Genomic DNA, 21,475 nt, shown 5'->3' on the forward strand with positions numbered 1-21,475 from the left:
TACAGATTGTGAATCCCTGGAAGAAAAAAATGTGATTTGGTGGCATACAAAAAAATGTGCTGAGCTGATCTCAAGATGAAAGCAAAGGCAATGATGTCAAATCCACAGTCAACTGGAATACTTCACTTGTTGGAGAGTCCACATGGTCCACAAGCTGTAATACTTGTAAAGAAATATCACAGTGTCTGTGTGGAGAGATAAACTGCGCACAGCTCATATTGTGTGCTAGGCAACCAGCAGAGACTCCAAGAAGTAAACGGTCCCGGAAACGAAATAGTCTGGAACATAACCCAGTGAAAAGTTGAATTATCTTAGGTCTGGTTTGGTCCTACAAATTAAACAAGATAGCCTATAATGTGATAAGTAGTGAGCTTCAGAAGTGCTTGTAGGTGAATAGAGCAGTCCAGTAGTTTTCCCCTGCTTAAATTGTTGTGCTAAGCTAAGTTGGCCAGCAGTTGGCCAAAAGTGAGTGTATCACCCAAAATGTTAAACTCTTCCTGTAAGTGTGCTATGATATTTTTGACAAAAGCTTCTTACTTGTATAGCAACAGACTGATAAAGGCCCTTTCCTGTTTCAATGTGACAATTTACTGTTTGTTGCTGGTTTAAACTTTATTCATTCAGTTCAATACAAAACTAGGCAGATAAAAGCACTGAAAATAATCTACAAATCTCAGAAACCTCCAAACTGCACAAAAGTGAACGCATCGTGATCTGTTCTGTGGCTTTCATCAAGCTTCAAGCCACGAAGTAACATACTGTATAGGAAAGGGGGGCTCCAAAGTACAAAGTTACTGCTTTGGTCGTTGAAACATATTGATACAATATAGTGATTAAAGCTTAGGGATTCAATGTTAGTGATAAGCCTGTACAAGAACTGAACTTCTCTACTCTTGATATTGCTACTGTAACTGTAAGATAAGAGATAATCCTTTATTAGTCCCGCAGCGGGGAAATTTGCAGTAACGGGGTAAGGGGTTTGACATTCAGATAAAGTTGATGGTTGTAATTGTTCAGTAGATCAAATGAATTCTGTTAGAAGTGTAAATCTATTGTATACTTTATAAACTCCAACTGCTTTCAAAGAAAGTGAAAGATATCACAAATCCAAATTGTTCCTAAACTGATGTCCACACTTAAAACTGGTTTTGCTCTCCTCAGATGGTGCCACAATTGCCAAGAGTTTTTGCTGGAGCAAGTCTTAGCTGGGAAAATCTGTGGTGGGAAAGTTAATGTTTGTTTGGTCTCCATGTAGAGTTGATGAAGTATCTTCCAGACAGCCTCCTAAACCCCAGTGGCTCATAAACTTCCAGCAGCAGAAGGTTGTGGTCAATGTGGTCAGCTCCCAGGAGTGACTGTGTGGAACATTACAAATATGATGCAGAGTAGGAAATTAACAGAGATCCTCAGTCCACCTTCCTTTGGCAAATACAGGTTTAGAAATACAATAAATAAAATAGTGCTTTATCTCTCGAAATGTCATTAAGATAACCAACTGTGATACTCCCGTGGAGATGTTGTTAACTGCATGAGTCAGTTACATCACATAAACCCACCCTGAGTAAACGATGACTATTTCATTTCTCATGGGCCAATATCTTCCGGATAAGTGCTTCTTTTTGACAAGTAGTGTGTCATCGTTACTAGAGGTGTCATATTCTGACGTGCAGCTTGCTGTATTGTAGAAGCAGAGCCAGGAATCCTGGAAGAACTTCACCTACTTCCAAGGTGCACGTAGAAAGGAAATTGGAAATATGAAGAGAAAATAACTCCTGTCTGTTGTATTCAGATAGATTTAAAGCACAGTTCCAAACAGCACAGCTGTCTGTTGTGAATGACCTTCTTCCTAAGTAGCAATTTGAGTTGAATGGCAACATTCATTAACAGTTTGATAGTTTGAATTCATATAGTTTTGCAAAAGGTACATATGTATACATATTTAATTCCACATTAACATCTTTAACTGACAAGACCCTGGCAAAAACAGAACTGCATAGAGAAACAGTTTACAGGCAGGAGCCTCAATCCATTAAGACCTTTTCAAACAGGATGCTAGAGTCAAGCAGCATCAAAGAAAGGGGTGAGTCCCTACTGAAATGGCTCCCTCACTTCCCACTCCCAGAACATCGCATAAAAGACCACACGGCTTAAAAGTAATGCTAATGTTGGACCGTGGCCATAATATGTCAATGTTAACAGCTTGTAGTGCTGTCCCCAAGTGGCCAAAACTGAATTAATTTAGGTAAAATCTACATTAACGCTAATGCCAACAAAACATTATATTTTACTTAACTTTTGATTTTAGTTGCATATCTCTTCAACCAAATTCACAAGCGACATTTTGTCTTATATGTTTCAGGAAAGTGTAACTCAGCCATTGTAATGTTTCTCCCAGAATGCATTTCACTGTCTTAAATAAGCATCATTATCTATCTGATGCTACTCAGTAAAGCTCTACTAGTAGGTTATTTAAGATAACCTTCATATTCTAACTGAGAAAATATAGTAGTTATTTTCTTTGCCACTTCAACTTAAGTCATGTGTATTATAGTATATAAGATGTATGGCAAACACATTTTAAGATATCTGAATGTGGCGCATGCTTTAACAAATATTAAGAACTAACATTAAATCAAATTACTGTCTTTTTCGGGATAAAAATACTCACTTTTTGAGATTCCTGAAACCAAATAAACCACACAAGCTGAATTAAACCATCGACAGATTTGTTCTAGTTTTGAGAAAACTGAGCCTTGGAGGCTGGACATGGCGCTGAACCACTTGTACCACACCAGTCTAGAGCCTTGGCAGTCTTTTAGTGTGTGCATGCATTTGCGCACGTGTGGGATGTCAATGGACAAGAATGTGCCTGTCTGTGAGACTAATCGGGCAGCACTATTACTCACTCTGTTCAGGGAAACTGTGCCTCTGTGGTCCACCACCTTCTGCATGGATAGTGAGAGAAAGTAAAAAGTCACATGGTCAAATCCGCAGCTAAGCTTTGATGGAATTTCCAGTGTGCTGATTTTCCCACGATATAATGGCCTCACTCCTTACACACTTTGGCGTGTAGCAGATGACATGATGTCATTTGTCTGGACTCCCAGTAACGTCAGAGAAGAATGGGGGTCCATGATTTTTTTGTCTTTGGATGGAAAAAAGATGTTTTGGAAATGCAGGGACCAGAATTATCAATTTTTTTGTATTTTAATTGTGTAATTGATTTTGGAGGTAATTTGGAGGTAACAGGTAATTAATCAAAAAATTGGAAACACATGACACATAAAAATCAGCAGTAACATACTTCAGCTATAACATTCATGGCCTGCAGGTGGTTTAACTATTAAAACTGCAGCTGGTGATACTGTCATATCAATTAGCAGAGTGGTTCCCAATCTGGGGGTTGGAAACCTACAAGGGGTCACAAGATAAGTCCAAGGGGTCTCAAGATTATTATCAAGTTAACAAAGGAGAAAAAAAAGTTGTTTTACTTGCTTTGCTTGTGGTATGCAGGAGAGTTTCTACCACCACCTGACCCTTCAAACGATTATAAAAACGGAAATTTAATAGAAGAAATCCTCAGTCTCTGTTTCTACTACTTGCAACTTATATATATATATATATGCAACTTGGTAGCAGGTCGCTTGTCAATAAAAGACAAAATGGTTGAGAACCAGTGCTTTAGAAGGTTATATCAACATGTCAACATTTGGATGTCTAAACTTTTACCGCTATTACTTTCTTTTCCCATAGGGTGATGTAGGTTATAATAAAAACTGGACTGGCAATGACCAAACAACTCCCCCTAGTGGAGAATCAACATGGCTTGTGAGGTAGTGAAAAAGTTCCTTCAAGTTCTTTCATCTAAAAAAACTAATTTCCTCATTCCATTCATACATGCAAGTCTATCAGTAGTACACCCGGTTGCTGAGCATCTGTAGGTTTTGGTGGGTTGAAGTCTCAGTCTTCAAAGCCATCATTCTCTGTCCTATTGCAGCTCTCCCCAAAAAGACTTGGGTTAAGCCCTGCTTAAGACCACTTCATTCTGTCATACCCTGTTTGGCTCAGATAACACTTGCAGAGCTTTAGCTCCATTTGAAATCCTCTGCTGCAGCCAGACATGTCTCAAGTTATAATGAAAAGAAGTTTCAAAATAGTCAAATGACTCTGGTAGGACAAATCAATATGAGTGATTTAGCATGGCTAGCAATGAAGCTTTTTGTTTTGACCCGCATTATTCTGTTAATACTTTTCAAATAACACTTCCTGTTCACAAAAGTTCAACTTCAATATGGCCCTCCTTTATTAAGTTAAACAAAGAAGTGAACGATTTACATAACACTCCACAGTGAGTCAATCATCAGATCAATAATTAATTTAATGAGTCAGTGGAAGTTTTTTAGTTTGACAAAGGATGGTTCTGTAGGTGGTGGATGAGAGAGCAGATACTTGAATACAGGCCGGCATTGTGGGTTTGAGCATGATTCACAGCTACAACACCTGCTGGCTTTAATGTGGAACTCCCCTTCTGGATTCTGTTACAACCTGGTGCACTGCAATGTCTGTCACAATATAAGCTTAGTAACTTCTGAGGAGCCGGTGAATAAGCACATTTTAATTAAAAGACAAAAACGTGGCATGAAACTTTCAAGAACACACATATATATCTTTACATGTCTTTCACAGCTGGCAGTCTATATGTCTGAAACTTGAAATGTTGTCAAGCTGACGGGGGGTTGTAAAAAAGCTCTCTCACCTTGGGCTGAAATACAAGCTGCTGTTGCTTGGATATCAAGAGGAAATAACACAACACCATACTATACATTACTGTTCATAGCCTTGTACAGCTGTTCCCTGGGCAGCGCCATAACCAAGCTTGTATTGACTTCCAGTCTCAATTAAATATATGAGACACTTTGATTGCATCTCCATGGGACGATGTTTAATTTTGCATCAAGAGAAAGAAAAATCCATGATATTAAATTTTACATTTCTTGATGTATAAAAAGCTGCTCTCTATGTCACAAGGCAGGGCAGTAACAGATTAAATTCCATTGATGGATAAGCACATCTTAATTGGATTTTTTTTCTTCTGTGCGATTAACATTTAAGTTATGCAAGTGAGAACAAGGAAAATCAAACATCATTAAGTTTGACATCATCATTGCCATCAGGTGTCACAGTTATATTAATGCAGCCACCGTCTTGTGATAGAGCATTATTGAAAAGCAGTTTGCGAGGGCTTATTGGACCAATTATTCAAACCCAGACACAAAGGATAGTCTGCTGGATGACATGTGCACAGTTTAAAAATCAGTCCTTGAAAGATAAAAGCTGCTTCTTTGGTTCCATACATTTTTCGTCTGACATACCCAAACACACCCTCATCAGATCAACACCACTCGTCAACATTTTTTCAGACCAACTGAATAAAAATGTACAAAATACTTTAAGTTGAATTAAATAATTATAATTCCAGTACTTGCCTTTTTCATGTCGGTGTGTGCATCATCCGGTTTAAGCATTCTCTTGCTATTTATTCCTATTTCATTTATTAGTTTTTAAAAGCATGTTAGACTGTGTCAGTTTTGATTTTATTGTCTTACTTTTATAACCAATTGTGGAAAAAAAGTACTTCCATGTTATTTGTAGCCTTTAGTATCTCTCAATAATGTATTATAGGATGCCTATTGTCTGGAATAAACACCAGCATGACAGACAGGTGTGCATGCAGAGCTAAGATGTTTACGAATCAAAAAAATCAATGAAGAACAGTTTGCTAATTATTTCACAAAGAGGACATGGACATGGTATCAATAAATTACACCACCCTAGGTCACACCCCGTCCCCTGTGCTGTGCATTGACTCGTTCAAATGCTCCCCACATAATTTTCTTTATCATATGGCCATGAGGTAGGGTGCAAAAACAGCGGCGCTGTGCCATATGATTACAAATCACTCACAGAACAAAATATGGAGAGTGCAGAAAGGAGCAGTTAGCTAGCAATGCCTAGCCATTACTTTTAGCTAGCAATGCCTAGCCATTACTTTTAGCTAGCAATGCCTAGCCATTACTTTTAGCTAGCAATGTCTAGCCATTACTTTGAGCTAGCAATGCCTAGCCATGACCTTTTTAGCTAAATGTGTTAATCCGTTACTTTTCACAAATTAGCTTTATGTTACTTTTAGCTAATTATGTTTATGATTTACTATTAGCTAACTACATTTATCCATTACTTTTTAGCTAATTACATTTATCCATTACTTTTTAGCTAGTTTTGTTTATTCGTTACTTTAAGCTAATTACGTTTTTGTTTTAATATAAGATAGTTATGGTTGTCCATTTCTTTTAACTATTTAAATGCTGTTGCAAAGTGCATTTATATAATTTTTTGGTATTAGTTCATCCATTCAACAATCTTCTCTCATACTACGTGGACATTGCAGTAGTAACTCTGCGGTACAAGTACCCCTGGTTGGGAATCACTGTTCATACCCCCCATCACTAACACGCACACGCACACACACGCACACTGAAAAACACACTATCACTGAAAATTATTTCTTTTTGCAATTGTTTTTATCCTGAGAGACTGAGAAAACTTCGACAAATCGTTGTGAGATCAAAAATCAAGCTACATTTCAGGAACTAAAAGACTTTCCTCTAACTCTTTTCTCTAAACAGATAATTACCAAGTGTATTATACATGAACTACTCTAAATCATTTCACCATGTGCACAGTTTGCAAAGACATCCAATCCTAGTTCAAGGAGGGATATGAATACATATTTTTTAGCATGAGTAGGTTAGATTGCATGCACAAATTAAAGGAAAAGTCCACTGGTACTTGATTAAAATGGGGGGATTTCCAGCTCACACAATTACTTCATACAAAAATAGGAGTAAAGGATTTGCTCTGTAATTAAATTCCTTATATAATAAGTTCTGAGTATCTGATTGTGGTTATAGGGCAAAAATAATATTGAGAATCGGTCGTATTTAAGGCCCTGATGAAGTCTGTTAATTTGACGCTTATTCTAAGTTTTAAGATGACACTGCAGTCTAACTTTAAAGAGATTGTTCTTTCGAAAGCAAAGTTCACATACCCCCCATCACTAACACGCACACACACGCACACTGACACAAACACACTATCACTGTTTCTTTTGTGCTTGCAGGCATCTACTCTGAAAAGAAAATTATTTCTTTTTGCAATTGTTTTTATCCTGAGAGACTGAGAAAACCTCCTCGACAAATCGTTGTGAGATCAAAAATCAAGCTACATTTCAGGAACTAAAAGACTTTCCTCTTACTCTTTTCTCTAAACAGATAATTACCAAGTGTATTATACATGAACTACAAAGAAAAATGTGTTTTCTTTTGAGTCAAGGTCTGTTAAGTGGCCAAAAACTCAGTATGGGCCTCCAGCATTAAGTACACCACTGCAGAGACAACAAACCCCTTACCTAATGTGGATAAAATAGTCTTCTAGAATTTTGATTACTCATAGGAAGAGTAATTTTGAAGAGTTTTGTTACCCATTAAGAAAAATGAAAGAATAAGTAATTCTGTGTACACCTGTTTCAGCCTGAGAGGTTTATTGACAATTGTCTGCAACCACAAAAGATACAATTTGTTGTAAAGAAACAATTGTTTACTGATCAAAACAAGTACTTATCACTTACTGTGGTTTAGCTTGAGAGGGTCAGACTAACAGTCAGAGCTTTCTCACACAAAACTGCCACGGATGAACATAAACCTGACTGACTTTGAGTGGATCATGGTATGATGTAGTCTGAGGAGTAGTCCTCAGTTTTTGAGCAGACAGTAAAAGGATATACACTGTGTTATGTGAGCTGTTTTTGTCCAATTACAGTGTTTTTTTGTAGTGCACATTACACAAGACTATAAAAGACTACAACACAATAGATACAAAAAAATATAGAAGAGGTCAAATTGGCCTGAGTTAGTTCTTTACTTTATTAACGGTATCCCTCAGGGTCAAAACACAACAACGTTGAGAAAACAAAACATTTCCAACCCCTTCTCACCCAATGTGTCAGATAACGCAGCTTGGTAGAGGTGTAAAGGCCCTGAGTCAATACTCAGTCAAAACATGTATATTGGGATATGTTGAGTGGAAAACAAGAGAGACTTCTACACCGGATTCATCTTAAAACAAATGTGACATTTATTGAAGGATAACAGGGTATATCGCCCAGCAGTTGTACGTGCACGGGCCTAGCAGTACTGAGAAGTTCAGCAACTAAAAGGTGCTTAAACAGAGTGCGCATCATGTTATATAGACTTTTATGAGTTGAATATGATAGGTCCCTAAAAAGGAAGGCGGCTCTTGGTTTAGACTTTCTGAGGGCCTTATCAGTTAGTGAAACTGGGTTTCTGTGATCTGGTTTCTCTGCAGCATGAGCTCATCCTTCTTTATGTGTCTCTGTTCCTTTTCCATCGTACGGCCAGGCACTAGAACGCCCTGACCGGAGTATTTGACCTTCAAAGAGAACTCATAACATTTACCGCAATGTGCACAGTGATAGTGTGATGTGAAAGCATGAACAAAATATACTGTGCTCGATATTTGTATGTGTGCATTTATACATATGAATGTAATATTTACATGACAGATATCAGCATAAATGCTTTCTATCTGCAGGTCCCTGATATTGCTACAACGTGTTGAAATTGGCAGGGGGATAGCTAGTGACTTTAGCAGAACCGGAGCTAACAGCTAACGTATAGAGATTCCATTGAGTTACATTATGATGCGATCAAGTAATGATTTCTGGAGCTTTGTATATCAGCTGCTATAACCAAACAAACCAACAACAAAAAATTACCGTATATGGCTTATTTATGAACAGCAATCAAACATGACAGTGCCAAGTTCAAGGTATTTTCCGCACAAATAGCCTATAATGCTACATGTGTAGTATTCAGGTTTTTATTTCATTTTATGTATGTTTTTGCCATGTCTTCGTGGCCCCACTGGTGCCGGACCACAGCCAGAAAATGTAAATGTTTTGTGAAACTTCGTGTTCTGTGAAATGTTTTGTGAATTATATATATATTTTTTTTATTTTGTGTTTTGTGAAGTGTTGTTGTGTTTTGTGAAATACGCTCAGCTGAACAAAATAGAATTATCCTTTAAATGAAAAAGATGAATAGATGAGAAATATAATTAATGCAAATGCTTAAACGCTCACTGAATGGTTTGATGATTGTTCATATGATGTGAATGTAACCACTTTTTCTTGCCTTTTTGTTGCCATCTCAGGGAATTTACTTTGATGTCATTCCCATTTATATATGAGATTGCTTTTGATTTAATATATCAATTTCCATTGTACATATGAAGGATTTCACACATAAAACATGCTGTATAAATAAACAAAATAAAAACAAGTCACAAAAAACACAACACTAAGAAAATTGTTTTTTTTATAAAAGACTAAAGAATGGGGCAGATGAAGTCAATCATTGTCTCTGTACTTGGTACATTTTGGACTTTTCTTTAGTCACCTTTCTGTAGCCACTCAGAATTCCTGTATACAGCTCTCGGCAGCCTGAACCTGTTGATCTGACAGGCATCTTGGCCTGTCAGATCATGCAGTTCAGGCTGCCGAGAGCTGTAACACTCTTTTTGTGTCAATAACACTATTAGGCAAGATGGTATATTATCTTTCACTAACTTGCTTTTTACTTGTATATATGGATGATTTGTTCTGGCAGTTGAATGACTTTAAAACATGTTGCGATATTAGTAACAACATCACTTTTTTTATATTTATGCTCTATCTAACCACTCTAACTATCTCCCTGTAGTGGTATATGCAACAGCTGTTGAGTGTATGCTGCCAGTATCCTAGAATTTAGTAGCAATTCGATGATCACAGCTCATAAAACAATTTGTTGTAAAATTCATTCAACTGTATTTCTTTGAATATAAATCAGATCCTCCCTCAAAATGGATATGCAGTAAAACGGAAACGAAACATTTCTAATAGTTGAACTTGGTTTCCCTTTCAGCAAGTCCCTCTGATTCACATGAGAATGCCTGAGCAGGAACATTAACCAGTCTGACTTTCAGTCACGAAGGACATGTCGAGGAGGCTATTCTGGAATAATTACATTTCAGGCTAAAATTAGAGGCCATGCTCTACAACAGATTTGAACAAATAGCAGCGATTTCCCTTTGCAAGCTATTCTCCTCCGCCGCACAAATGCTATGCTTCCTCTGAAGTGATGCAATCAGATAATGCAATGCAAAGCCAACTCTCTAAAACCCATTTTAATCATCTTCTCCTTGACTGTCTAAGCTCTGTCTCCATGGATCTGAAGCTCGGAGGTGAAATGGGGAGTGAGAGCTGCACCATTAACTGTGGAAAAGTAGCTGAGGAAGCCATAAATCTCTGAAATCACTAAAGAAAACCTTGTCTTGTATTTAAAGGTGCTAAGTTTGAAATTGTGAGCATTAATATAGCAGCAAACAACTATTTGTTATGTAAATATATAGTTGCATACACTCTTTAAACAGATGTTAATATTAGCAGAAGATGTCTCAATTCCAAACACATTAATGTGACTTTATAAGGACCAGACATTCTGTGTTACTTTTAACATATTTGATTTGTTCGGAGTTTTTAACACAAGATTCCTGTTGGATTTTCAAACACATTGATTTTGTCAAACATATATCTGTGGTCCTTATTCTATTGCTAATGATTTGAACTTGAATTTGAATTTGCTGACACCCATCTGTAGAAAAAATGTAAACTTGTAGTGTTCAATTTATTTTCAACAATTCTGGTCATATAAAATATTTAATCAATACAATTTTTAATGATTAATAAATCATTGAACTCATAAAGAAGTCTGTCACAATCTACTGTAGAAGGTATAGACAGTAGACAGGTAGAGACACTTTTATTGTTGAGTTTAATTTTGTGTTTTAATAGCCTATCTTGGTATGGGCAACTACTTAACAGCTATAGCTATAAATGCTATGCAAAGCTATTCTTTTCCTTATACAAATAAACATTTAATTAATAAATAATATAAACATATTGATTAGTGCAGCTTTAAACCCAATTAATAAACTACCTTAAAACCTTTATTAAAACAGATAGTTGTATTGTATAGATGGTGACAGGTATTTGTCAAAATGACTTCAAGATAACATTATCAAATTCTGCAGATTATGTAGACATGTATTGATGAACTTCAGTCAATTTTTTTTTTTTTAAATAGACAAATAGTGTTTAGGAGGGACAGCTGATGTTTCAATGCGTCTGGAACCTGTCAGGTTGCCCTGTTTGATCAATACCTTTCTCTTGTGTTTCTTTATGACAAAAGCAAATCAATCAAACACTTCTTTCTCCAGCCTCGTAGGTGACCTTACTGAAAAAATCCTATATTTCACGTTGGCCACTCACGTGAACGGCTTGTCGTATATCAATAACGCCTTTCTCAAGAGGGTGCCAGTGGTCAGAAGGAAAGATGACAGTTCAGTCTTGAGGATCTTTTATCAAATCAAACAAGACATCCACTAGTTGGATCTGACGCAGCTACACAGTATAATCCCTTGGTAAGCAACAAATAATAAGTGCTGCTCCTCGCATGTCGCCTGAATCTGGGTACAGCTCACATCAGTGGGAGGCAGAAAACAAATAGACCCATATAAAGTGTGTGTGTGGGGGGGGGAACATTTTCCCGAGATTAGACGGTTCGGGGCAATAACAGACGTGATGTAAACAGAGACAAGAAGACAAAAATCTTTAGTTAATAATTTATCAGTGCATCCTTTCTTTTATTTATGACTGAGTTGTTACTTTTAGTTGCAAGAGACGGGTAGCGCTCATATGTGTAAGTGATCACTATGAATCATGTATCTGGGGCTGCATCTTCTTTTTCTGGTTTGACATATTTCTTGTGTTTGCTCCTGATGTATCCTGGTGGGACTCTATGTATGCGTCCTGTCAATGCTTTACTCCATCCCTCATTTGCTACCTGTCACGGCCTTCAACAACATGACTAATGAAGTAAATATATAAATCTCACCCCCCCCCCACTTGTCCTCTCAACTACATGAAAAGCTGCTGAGCTGCAGAGAGATCTATTTTGAGGTTACCCTTCCTTACTGCATTTGCCAAGCCTCATCAGGAAGCATTAGTAAGGCAGAGCAGCGCGAGAGAGGAGGAGATAAAAATGCCCTCATAATCAATGCAGCGTATGCGAAGTACCCTCACTTGTAGGATAAACCGTGTTTGAGCATGAATATGGCTGCCATAACTAACCTGATCCAGACAGATCCGGCCATGGGGGGAAGCATCCATATCATACTGCATATGAGACTTATTGGTTCATTCCAAGACCTTAACGGAAATCTTTAATCATGGTAATGCAAGGTTAATCAGGCTGTCAGATCTGGGATTAGATGCACATTCAAAATACTATTAATGTTATGAACTTAATCTAAAATTGAACTGAAAGTGCACTCGACATTGCACTTCCTTAGATCCTCAGCAATACACCCATCAAGTGGGAAGTCGATGAACGGATATACCTTTCTTAATTTATCTTTGCATGTGTCAAAATGTTGCTCTTATATCAAACCCGCTATGGACACAAAGTCTTGCCAGAAAAGCTCTTGATTTGTTGAGACAAAACCAACATCTATTGCAATGAAAACAGTGGTGCAAAGTAACAACATTTACAAGTCCTGTACGTAAATACAATTGGGAGGAACCTTTACTTTATCTCGTCCCCAGAAATCTGCCTTTTTCATTTTCTCAGCAAAAATAATCTTGATTGTTATTCGAATTATAAATTATTTTGCAGGATTTACAAAAGCGGAGATCGTCCGTGCTTGCAAATCTTTTTTTTTTAATGTCTCAAGATCACAGGTTAATTTATGACAATTCTTTAGAAAATGAAAGGCAGATTTCTGGGGACTAGATGTCCAATTAGTCATCGTAGGTTGAATGTGGAGGGAAAGGAAAACAAAACGCTTAGTTTGAACAGTAACCTAATCAGCACCACAGAGGGCTGGACAGCTCTGCTTCAGGCTAAACAGGGTTAACTCATTTTAGTGGGTTAAATACAGTACGCTATACAGTGTCAGACTTATACACATGTTAACCCATAAAAAAGTGAACTCTGATTATAAAAATAATATTAGTAGTAACTGTTCTACTTAAATGCTGAGGACTGATCTGAATGTTACATCGAACAGACTTGATTGTGATACGCTGATAAATAAGGCATATTTCTTCATCTGACATGTTCAGCTAAAATCAGATGGCACAGTTTTCAAGACGCCCTCCATGCATGCTGGCATGTCACTTCTGATCTCTGATAAACATTGAAAGTAATTAGAGGAAACAATGTTTTGTTTAATCATGATCAGTGGTTGATTATCTGGTTAAAAATAACAAAACTTGTTTTTGCAAAATAACAAAATACCCTTTTCCTAAGGATGTTTAAGGACTGCAGTTTCAAAACTCCATGATCCTCTTCAGCTGTTTAATCACTAAGAAGAGTTAAGACAAACAAACTCTGAAATCAGTTGTTTAAGGTTTAGGAACAGAGAGAAGAAAAACAAAATAATCACTTTGATGGTGCAATATTTGACTTTTGGCTTCACCTTCTATGCGCTTTTGATGCGACTGATCCCTTTGTTTGTATTTGCATTCCGATTTTGACTTTTAAGCAAATTGCATTCCAAATGAAAGCGGCACATTTTCATTTCAAATAGGTTTGTCCCCGTGAGGAGTCTGACGTGAGAAGCACACCAGGCCTGTCAAGTATTAACATCAAAGAGACGTTGAAAATGTGAAGCTGATTGAATTGTGGCTTTTGCCTGAGCTTTTTTTGTGTGCCTTCTTTGTTCCTGCTAATTAGCTCCCTGCATTTTCCTGCATTATCACATTTATTCACATTTCTTAGCAACTTGAGAATATGATGCAACTCACCATGAATCTTTTAACATTTTCTCCATCAGCCAGCTAACTGAAAAGCAACAGCCCATTCTCGAAGGAATTTCTTTCATCTTTCTTAAAACAGTGAAATCCCCACACTCCCCACTCATCATTCTCTCGATCTCTTTCCCTCTATTTTACTAACACACACCAACACAGGTGGGATCAGTGACTGAGGTCGGCTGCTGTGCACGAGCTGGAGCTGATAGTTGGAATGCCGCTCAGGGGGCTGGTGGTTTGCATCCAGAATGTGATGCAGCAGGCCGGAGGTTTGTTGGCTCATGCCCACTCTCTCTCCCAGTGGCACTGAGGATTAACCCCAGCCCTTCTGCTCTACCATCGCTTCTCTCCCCCGCCAAGCAGCTCCCCGGCAGGCAGGCAAACAAAAGCAGGTTAACACCAGGTTGAAGACAAAAAAAAAAGAGATTACGAATTTCAATCACATATTTACCCCCATTGGAGGCTTAGTGTGAGGATAATTTTACTTTTTGCCAAAAACCTTTTTCTTGAATGCTGGGCACTCTGTGACTTTAACCTTGTTGAGGTCTGTTTAGAATAAATATCTCTATGTTGTTGGAGTACCGTGTGTTCTGGAACAGCCTGATGTGTAATTACATTTCAGTTGATGTTTTTTTCATGGTGACCTTGTAGTGATCCTCTTCATTCAGTCTCTCACAAATGGACTGTTTAAGTAGATTCAGAGCAGTGTGGCCACTGGACATCATAGATGTGAACCCCTTCTCAGACCAAACTTCTAATCCACCATAACTAGGAAGTTTGGTGTCATTTTTGCAATAAAAAAAACACAAAAGCAAAATTTGCTAAAATTATACTCTAACATAAGCTTCAATCATAAGCATACCTGGCTAAATACTGACAGTAGTAACTTAAAATGTAACGTCCAAGGCCATTTGCTAACATTATTTTGTAGGATTACAGTTTACATAACAAAAAAATCTTCAGGAAACACTCAATATGTAGTTTTGCTCCAATGTGTGAGGGAGACCAGCCTAGTTTCATTCCCAGGTCGTCAAATACTGACAGTTTATTTTTCCCCCTCTGCACTGACGCCGGGATATGGGAGGCAATTACACTTTTTGTCACCCCGATTTCAGATACTAAAAAGAAGTGTGCCCTGCCAAGTATGTGCAGACCTTAATGTTTAACCCAAACTGGTGCCTATACCTGTCACAGTCTCATACCGGCGCGCAAGGCACCCTTTAGCCATGTGTATGAGACAAACCAGGCTTTCAAACAACTCCAATGTAAACCCATCCATAGCAATATTAAACACTCTGCACAATGAGGAGGTCGCGATGGATGGATGGATCAAAAAAACACAGGACTTCTACGCGGGACATTTCTTCTTGTGTCCCCCAAAACGAAATTTTAATTTTGACTTATTTTAAGTTGCATGAGTTAACTTAACAAACTTCACTTATTTCAACCCGATCTGGATAATTTCCTAAATCTAACCAAGTAGGTTTATTGTCTAAAGTGCGTTAAAAAGTGATTTCTAGGGGTCCAGACCAAGCGTCCGTATGTGACGAGTTGGCAGTGAGACTAGGTTGGAATAAGAACGGTAGGGTAGTGACACTGAGTCTCCAAAATATGTTTTCCTAAAGGTATCCAAACAGTGTTATGTTAAAAGGAAATAGCAGTGTTTTTTGCATTTTCAGTATAATTGATACTATAACATCAATACTTGTGCTAACTAGCTACCTTACAAGAGCAATGCTACTTGTTCATTTCCATGTCTTCCTCATATACTGGCAAGGATGCTGACATTTTGCCTGGCACATGTAGCTTTAGCCTCATTCTTGGTATTTTGTATGTAGTTATCAGTGCTTATTCAGGACTGTGTTTCAAGGAAATGTAAACTACAGTTTTTCAATCAAGAGCTGGATCTGATGTTTCTGCTAGTGTAGTTAGCAGTCAGTCATTTTAGATAGCAATATCAATGACAGTGAATACAAAATGGGAAGCCTGCTTCTGTCTACCTCTCAAAAGTCAAGGTCCATTGTTTGATGAATTGCATAGTCCTTGAATCCAGTACCGAAACTTCAGTGTACTGTAGGTGTCATTCTATGAATTATGATATCACCATCAGATCATATAAATCAACTCCAAAAGTTCCAAGAGAAAGAAAATAGTTAAGGTACATTTGCTTTATGCAAGGAGTAATTAGGAGAGAGAAAAAGAAGAAAAATAAGAACTAATAAGGACGAGTCACAATGAGACAATCCTTTTAATCTGTTGTGGCACTTATCATATCTATGACAACATTGCATCTTTGCATTACTAACCATCACCTGGATGTATCCCAGACAGGTCCCTCTCTTAAATGCAAAAAAAAGAGGAAAGTTTCTGCTCCAACTCCGTTCATGTATCAGTAACGCCACAAGGTGGAATACTGATGCGTCACTCTGCAACTCAATTAAAGCCAGATCGCCTTCAAACTTGATCTGAGGAATCAATTTCTAACTCTGCCCAGTTTTAAATCGCCGGCAATGGATTCTGCAGTGTCAGTGGGTGAGGCGTCGTTACTCACAACACCTGAGGGAAGTGACACCGGATGTAATGAGATTCTCAATACCCTGTCTCTCTCATATACATCAGCAGCACTAAATAGCATGAAGGGAGCTGGGGATTATGTTTATAAATGTTCTTTGCATGGCAGCCTGGAGAAGACAGGTCCTTTTAATAGCATCTGTTCTGTCTCCGTGCATTCATTTTTCCCCCAACCTATGATTGCGTAATTTAAAACATGACCATGATTGATGTTTTGTAAGATGTTTTTCTCCCATTATAAATATAAAAAGAAAATGTATTCAGAGGTTACTGCTATCCAGTGTGTCTAAAAGTAGCGTGGACCTCTTTGCTTTGGGGATGGCTGACAGGCTGGCAACATGTCCTTCTGGATGGTAGCAGGGTTCAAAGGTCATTGCTAGACTGCCTGCAAAAAATTGTCTTTCCACAATAAGATCTTGCCATTTCTTTGTATCAATGACTTTTGAGAATAAGGAGACATTTATTCTATTTTCTGAGCTAAACTAGGTCATCATGAATGAAAACTTGTCTTACAAATGAAACATTTGTAAATGTGTATTCAGTTATATGCCAGTCAAATAGGAGTTATTGTTACCTACTGGCCAGAAATAGTGACAAAAATGTAAAATCCGTATTTTCCCCATTGGTTTTCTTTCCTATTTTCTTACATTTGCCAGTATGACTGTTCTGTAATACATTGTATAAATTGTACTTTCTGTCTTTAAAAGCCTTGAAATTAACTTGATGAACTCTCTCTCTCTCTCTGAACACTGAAGAGGGATGTGTTGGACATAATGACAAGGATTGCCTTGAATATTGATGTGCAATTAACAGCCAAAGTAATTGTGTTCACACATTATCATTATTCATAGTCATTATTCAAGAGCAGCAGTCGCTTGAAAAGAGGAAGACTCCTGAGCCATTTATTTCCTTCTTTACGTCAGCTCCACTATCAACAATCTCCAGCAGCACCAGAAATGTGTGGGAGGAAAAGCAAGCAGCCCACACTGACTACGGTAAAATAAGTCGATGTTGACTTCGTTTCCCTCGTGATGTGAACAGGGGCCTGTTTAAACCGCACCATTTGCTCTTACCATCTAATAATGACGTGGATGGTTTGACATTGGAGTTAGTTGGAATTCTGATGCGCCTCATACAGAAGCTTAAGTATTTTGTTGCATCAGTATGAAACGCAGAGGGTTACTGTCCAAGTGTCGATATTTGACTAGTTGGGAGTGACACCCGGTGTTAGATTCCTCCTCTATAAATAAAGGTCACAATACATCCTGCATTTGCACTGAGCAGTGGCAGTGGATGTAAAAAGTGAACTGCAGAATTATCCAAATGTCCAAATGTGAAGCAAATTCTTCGTTAAAAAAAAATGTTTTTTTAGATACCATTCTATCCCACATAACTCTGAGGTCAAACAAATAGCCTCAGACAAAGAAAATGACAGGTTCTGAATCTCTAGAGGGCAGCTGTTATTGGATACTAGAAAGCCAATAGTTGAAAGATAACAACTAAAGTGGTAATAGCAGTCACCTCAGGGTGAATTGAAAGAGTAATTTTCTGGTGTGATCCAGCAACTTGTCAGCTCACACTTTGTTCTGTGATTCGTCCTTGAGCTGATCATAGATTCCATAATGTGATCCAACAGGAAACCCTTCTATGTAGTGGGAATCCATTTATCTCCCTGAATGGGATGTCTCATCTGACACCTAAGCCTCTCGTTTATTGTCTTCCTCACTGTTAGGGGCCATTTTAAATCCACGCTTTGAGAAAAAAAAGCCTCAGGGAGAAACAGAACAAAACACAAACACAGAGACACACAAACAGAGAGATAGTATCACCTATCCAAATGATTAGCGATGCTTCTTTCTTGTATCAGTTCAGTGTGAAAGCAACGTGAAGAGAATTCAGGTGAGACTTTTTTGTGAAACACATGTTTAGATAAATGTGCACTTAGCCTTGTTACACAACTTGGTGGATAGCTTTTTTTTTTATCTTCGCACAAAAGCTTTACATATAAAAGAACAAAATGGATTGATAAGAATCACATTGTGGACAAAGTACCAGGTGATATCTACTACCATACATATACAACGCACTACAACCATTACGCTCAGTTTGGAAATAAAGTTTCTGTTTGAATTTAACCTAAAAGGGAGACTACAAAGAAAAACGCCTGCTGTTAATTAGAAAAACAAGATCTTATTAACAAGGGAAATGATTCCTCTGGGAAACAGAGCAGATGTGCTGATTAAGTCCCTAAACCTGGAAATCACTCTGAAAATTTACTTCACAAGTCTGGCTTTATGGAGCATCAAACCAGGCAGCGTATAGTCTGCATACGAAATAGGTTCCAAGCTATAAAACACCTTTTTTCACATTCTCTTCCTCACTCTCTCTCTCTCCCGTCAACCTAACAATATGTTAATTTGTTAGATGCTAAGATAAGAATTCTCTACTGTGTATTTAGACATGTATTTTTTTTATCGTCAACTGTTGCTGAACAGAAGATGGATATTAGGCAGGGACTCTTCTTATTTCATTGCAAAATGTCACAGTCTGAGAGAAAATAATGAATAACAACTTGTATTTGAGGGTATTGCGATAAGGCTGAAAAACCCAGTCCATAACAATCAATAGAGACAAATGGGAACAGTTATATAACAAAAGAGATTTAAATTCAAAAGGTCCTTTAGAAATGTGTTTACCAACCTAATATATTTCTGATTATGTATTTTCCAGGAATCTGGACATTTTCTCCTCTTTTAATAAGGCTGTTTGACTCTAGGGTGTCCTCTATGATAGGCTGATTAAAGCACGAACCTAACCTTCTGTCCCATTGACTGGACTTCAAATCTATTAAATAATTCTTAAATGCTTTGGATGGCTGAACACAATTTGCTGCATCCTACAACACTCTAACCAACAGGGCATCAAACCTGAAGGACCAAATAAGTCGTTTGGCAGTGCAATCTAAAAATCACCAAGCAATTATACTGCTTGGTCAAGGCTAGGGTAAAGGTCAGGCTAACCCGATGCACCTGATAAATTGCCAATGTGCTGAAATAGCTGTTTCTTTGGCAACACTGTACAAGAAATTAGGTTTATATACATTTGAAAACAGCTTATAGTGATCATGTCTGTCAGGGTCAAATTGATCACGATAAGCGAATAATTGTTATAATAGATTTTTTGTTTTCCTTTTTTTTCTGCAGATCACCATCTAATTGACATTTGTATATTCATGACATGAAAATTAAATAATGAAACCGACAGCTTCGCTATTTACTGAATTACAGTACTGTACAAATTAAATGACTGTACTGTGTATAATTAAAAAGCACTGTAATACAGTACAGTATGGATTATAACATCTAGCGTTTTCTAGGCCCACTCAAGGGAATTATGTGACCAGGTATCATTGGATTTTAAAAGGGCGGCTTCAACAATAGGCGCTTTCATTGGGCATATTCGTTTCTCTGTCTCTGACACAAGCAACCAGACTGTTCCTTCTTGTTTGAGTAGACGACACATTGGGAAATTCTGGGGCCGAATAGTGGGTGAGCAAATACAATCTTTGACTCTGGAATGGACTCTTTGGCCCAACAAAACACTCAAAAAGCTACCATTGACCTTTTCAATATTGTCAATTTTCAGTAATTGTTATGCAGACACATCATTTGCAACTGAAAATGTCATGTTTTAAAATGTTTCCCAATTATGTGGAAAGTAAAATTATTCGAACAGTAATACAATTCTTGCAAAACTTATAAGCTGTTGGCAGCATCCACTTTGAATGTTGTCAGCCAATTGAATGGGCTAGAGGGGGCCTGCTACACTTACTAGTAGGTCCATTATCATTTATTCTCATGGTTGATTAACGATAGGAATTCTAGAAGGTCTAACCGACATTTAGTGTCAGTAGTACTCATTACCTAGCTAGCTAATGTTAGCAGAAACCTAGTTGTGTTGTCTAAATCTAACCAAAACATTACGTCTAAACATTACAAAGTAGTTTTGTTGTATTAACATAAACCAAGTAGTTTTGTTGTCCAAACTTCTCCAAGTAGATTTGTTGTCTAAACCTAACATAGTCGTTTTGATGCCTAAACCTAACCAAGTAGTTTTTTTGTCTGAACCTAACCAAGTAGTTTTGTTGACTTAACTAACCAGGTACCTAACTAAGTTATTTTGGTGTTTCAATTTATAACGTGAACCTTGTGTTGGACAGTTTCACAAAGTGGTAGGGGCAGTTTGGCCCGCCTGAAGTATTAGAATTGTAGTGATAACATCTGATAACGGCCATTTAATGGGCTGACTGCTGGTTGCAAATTAGTTGTAAATTAACATCAAGATGTGCATAGGCAATGAGACATTAGGGATTACATCGGGAAAAAAACGCGTTTTGGGAGTTTAGACAGGTCATATGCTGGCAGGGCACTCACAGATCACAAGGAGTCGCTTTATCCGAAAAGATAAACTGAAGTCATCCTCAGCATTTGAGCAGACAACAGGTGCAGTTGTTTATCTGGTGAGGAGAGCCTCCTTTAAACAAATCAAGCTGTGGCATATTTAAACACACCGGCAAATTAAGAAATCAGAGCATGAACAATTTAATGAATGCATAGCTTCACTGTGTTGATCCATCTGATTACACTTCCTCTGTTCATGGGTATTCAGAACACCTGAAGTCCAGCCAGGAGTCATTTTCTCTGGTTGGCCTTTCCTTGCCTGACCTTCCAATGATTAATGCAGGGCCAGCGCCACTGTGTTAACCTCCCAACACCTCTGACACAAGCTCCCCTCAGCTGCTCGGTTGCACAAGTCCCCACATTACCAGCCAGATGTTGAGGCGAGAGGGGCTGGAACATTTTGTGGGCAGTGTGTAATTAATGTGTTTGACAGCACATTAAATCTAGACCA

Source organism: Anoplopoma fimbria, chromosome 16 (assembly GCF_027596085.1).
Source record: "Anoplopoma fimbria isolate UVic2021 breed Golden Eagle Sablefish chromosome 16, Afim_UVic_2022, whole genome shotgun sequence".
Taxonomy (NCBI): Eukaryota; Metazoa; Chordata; class Actinopteri; order Perciformes; family Anoplopomatidae; genus Anoplopoma; species Anoplopoma fimbria.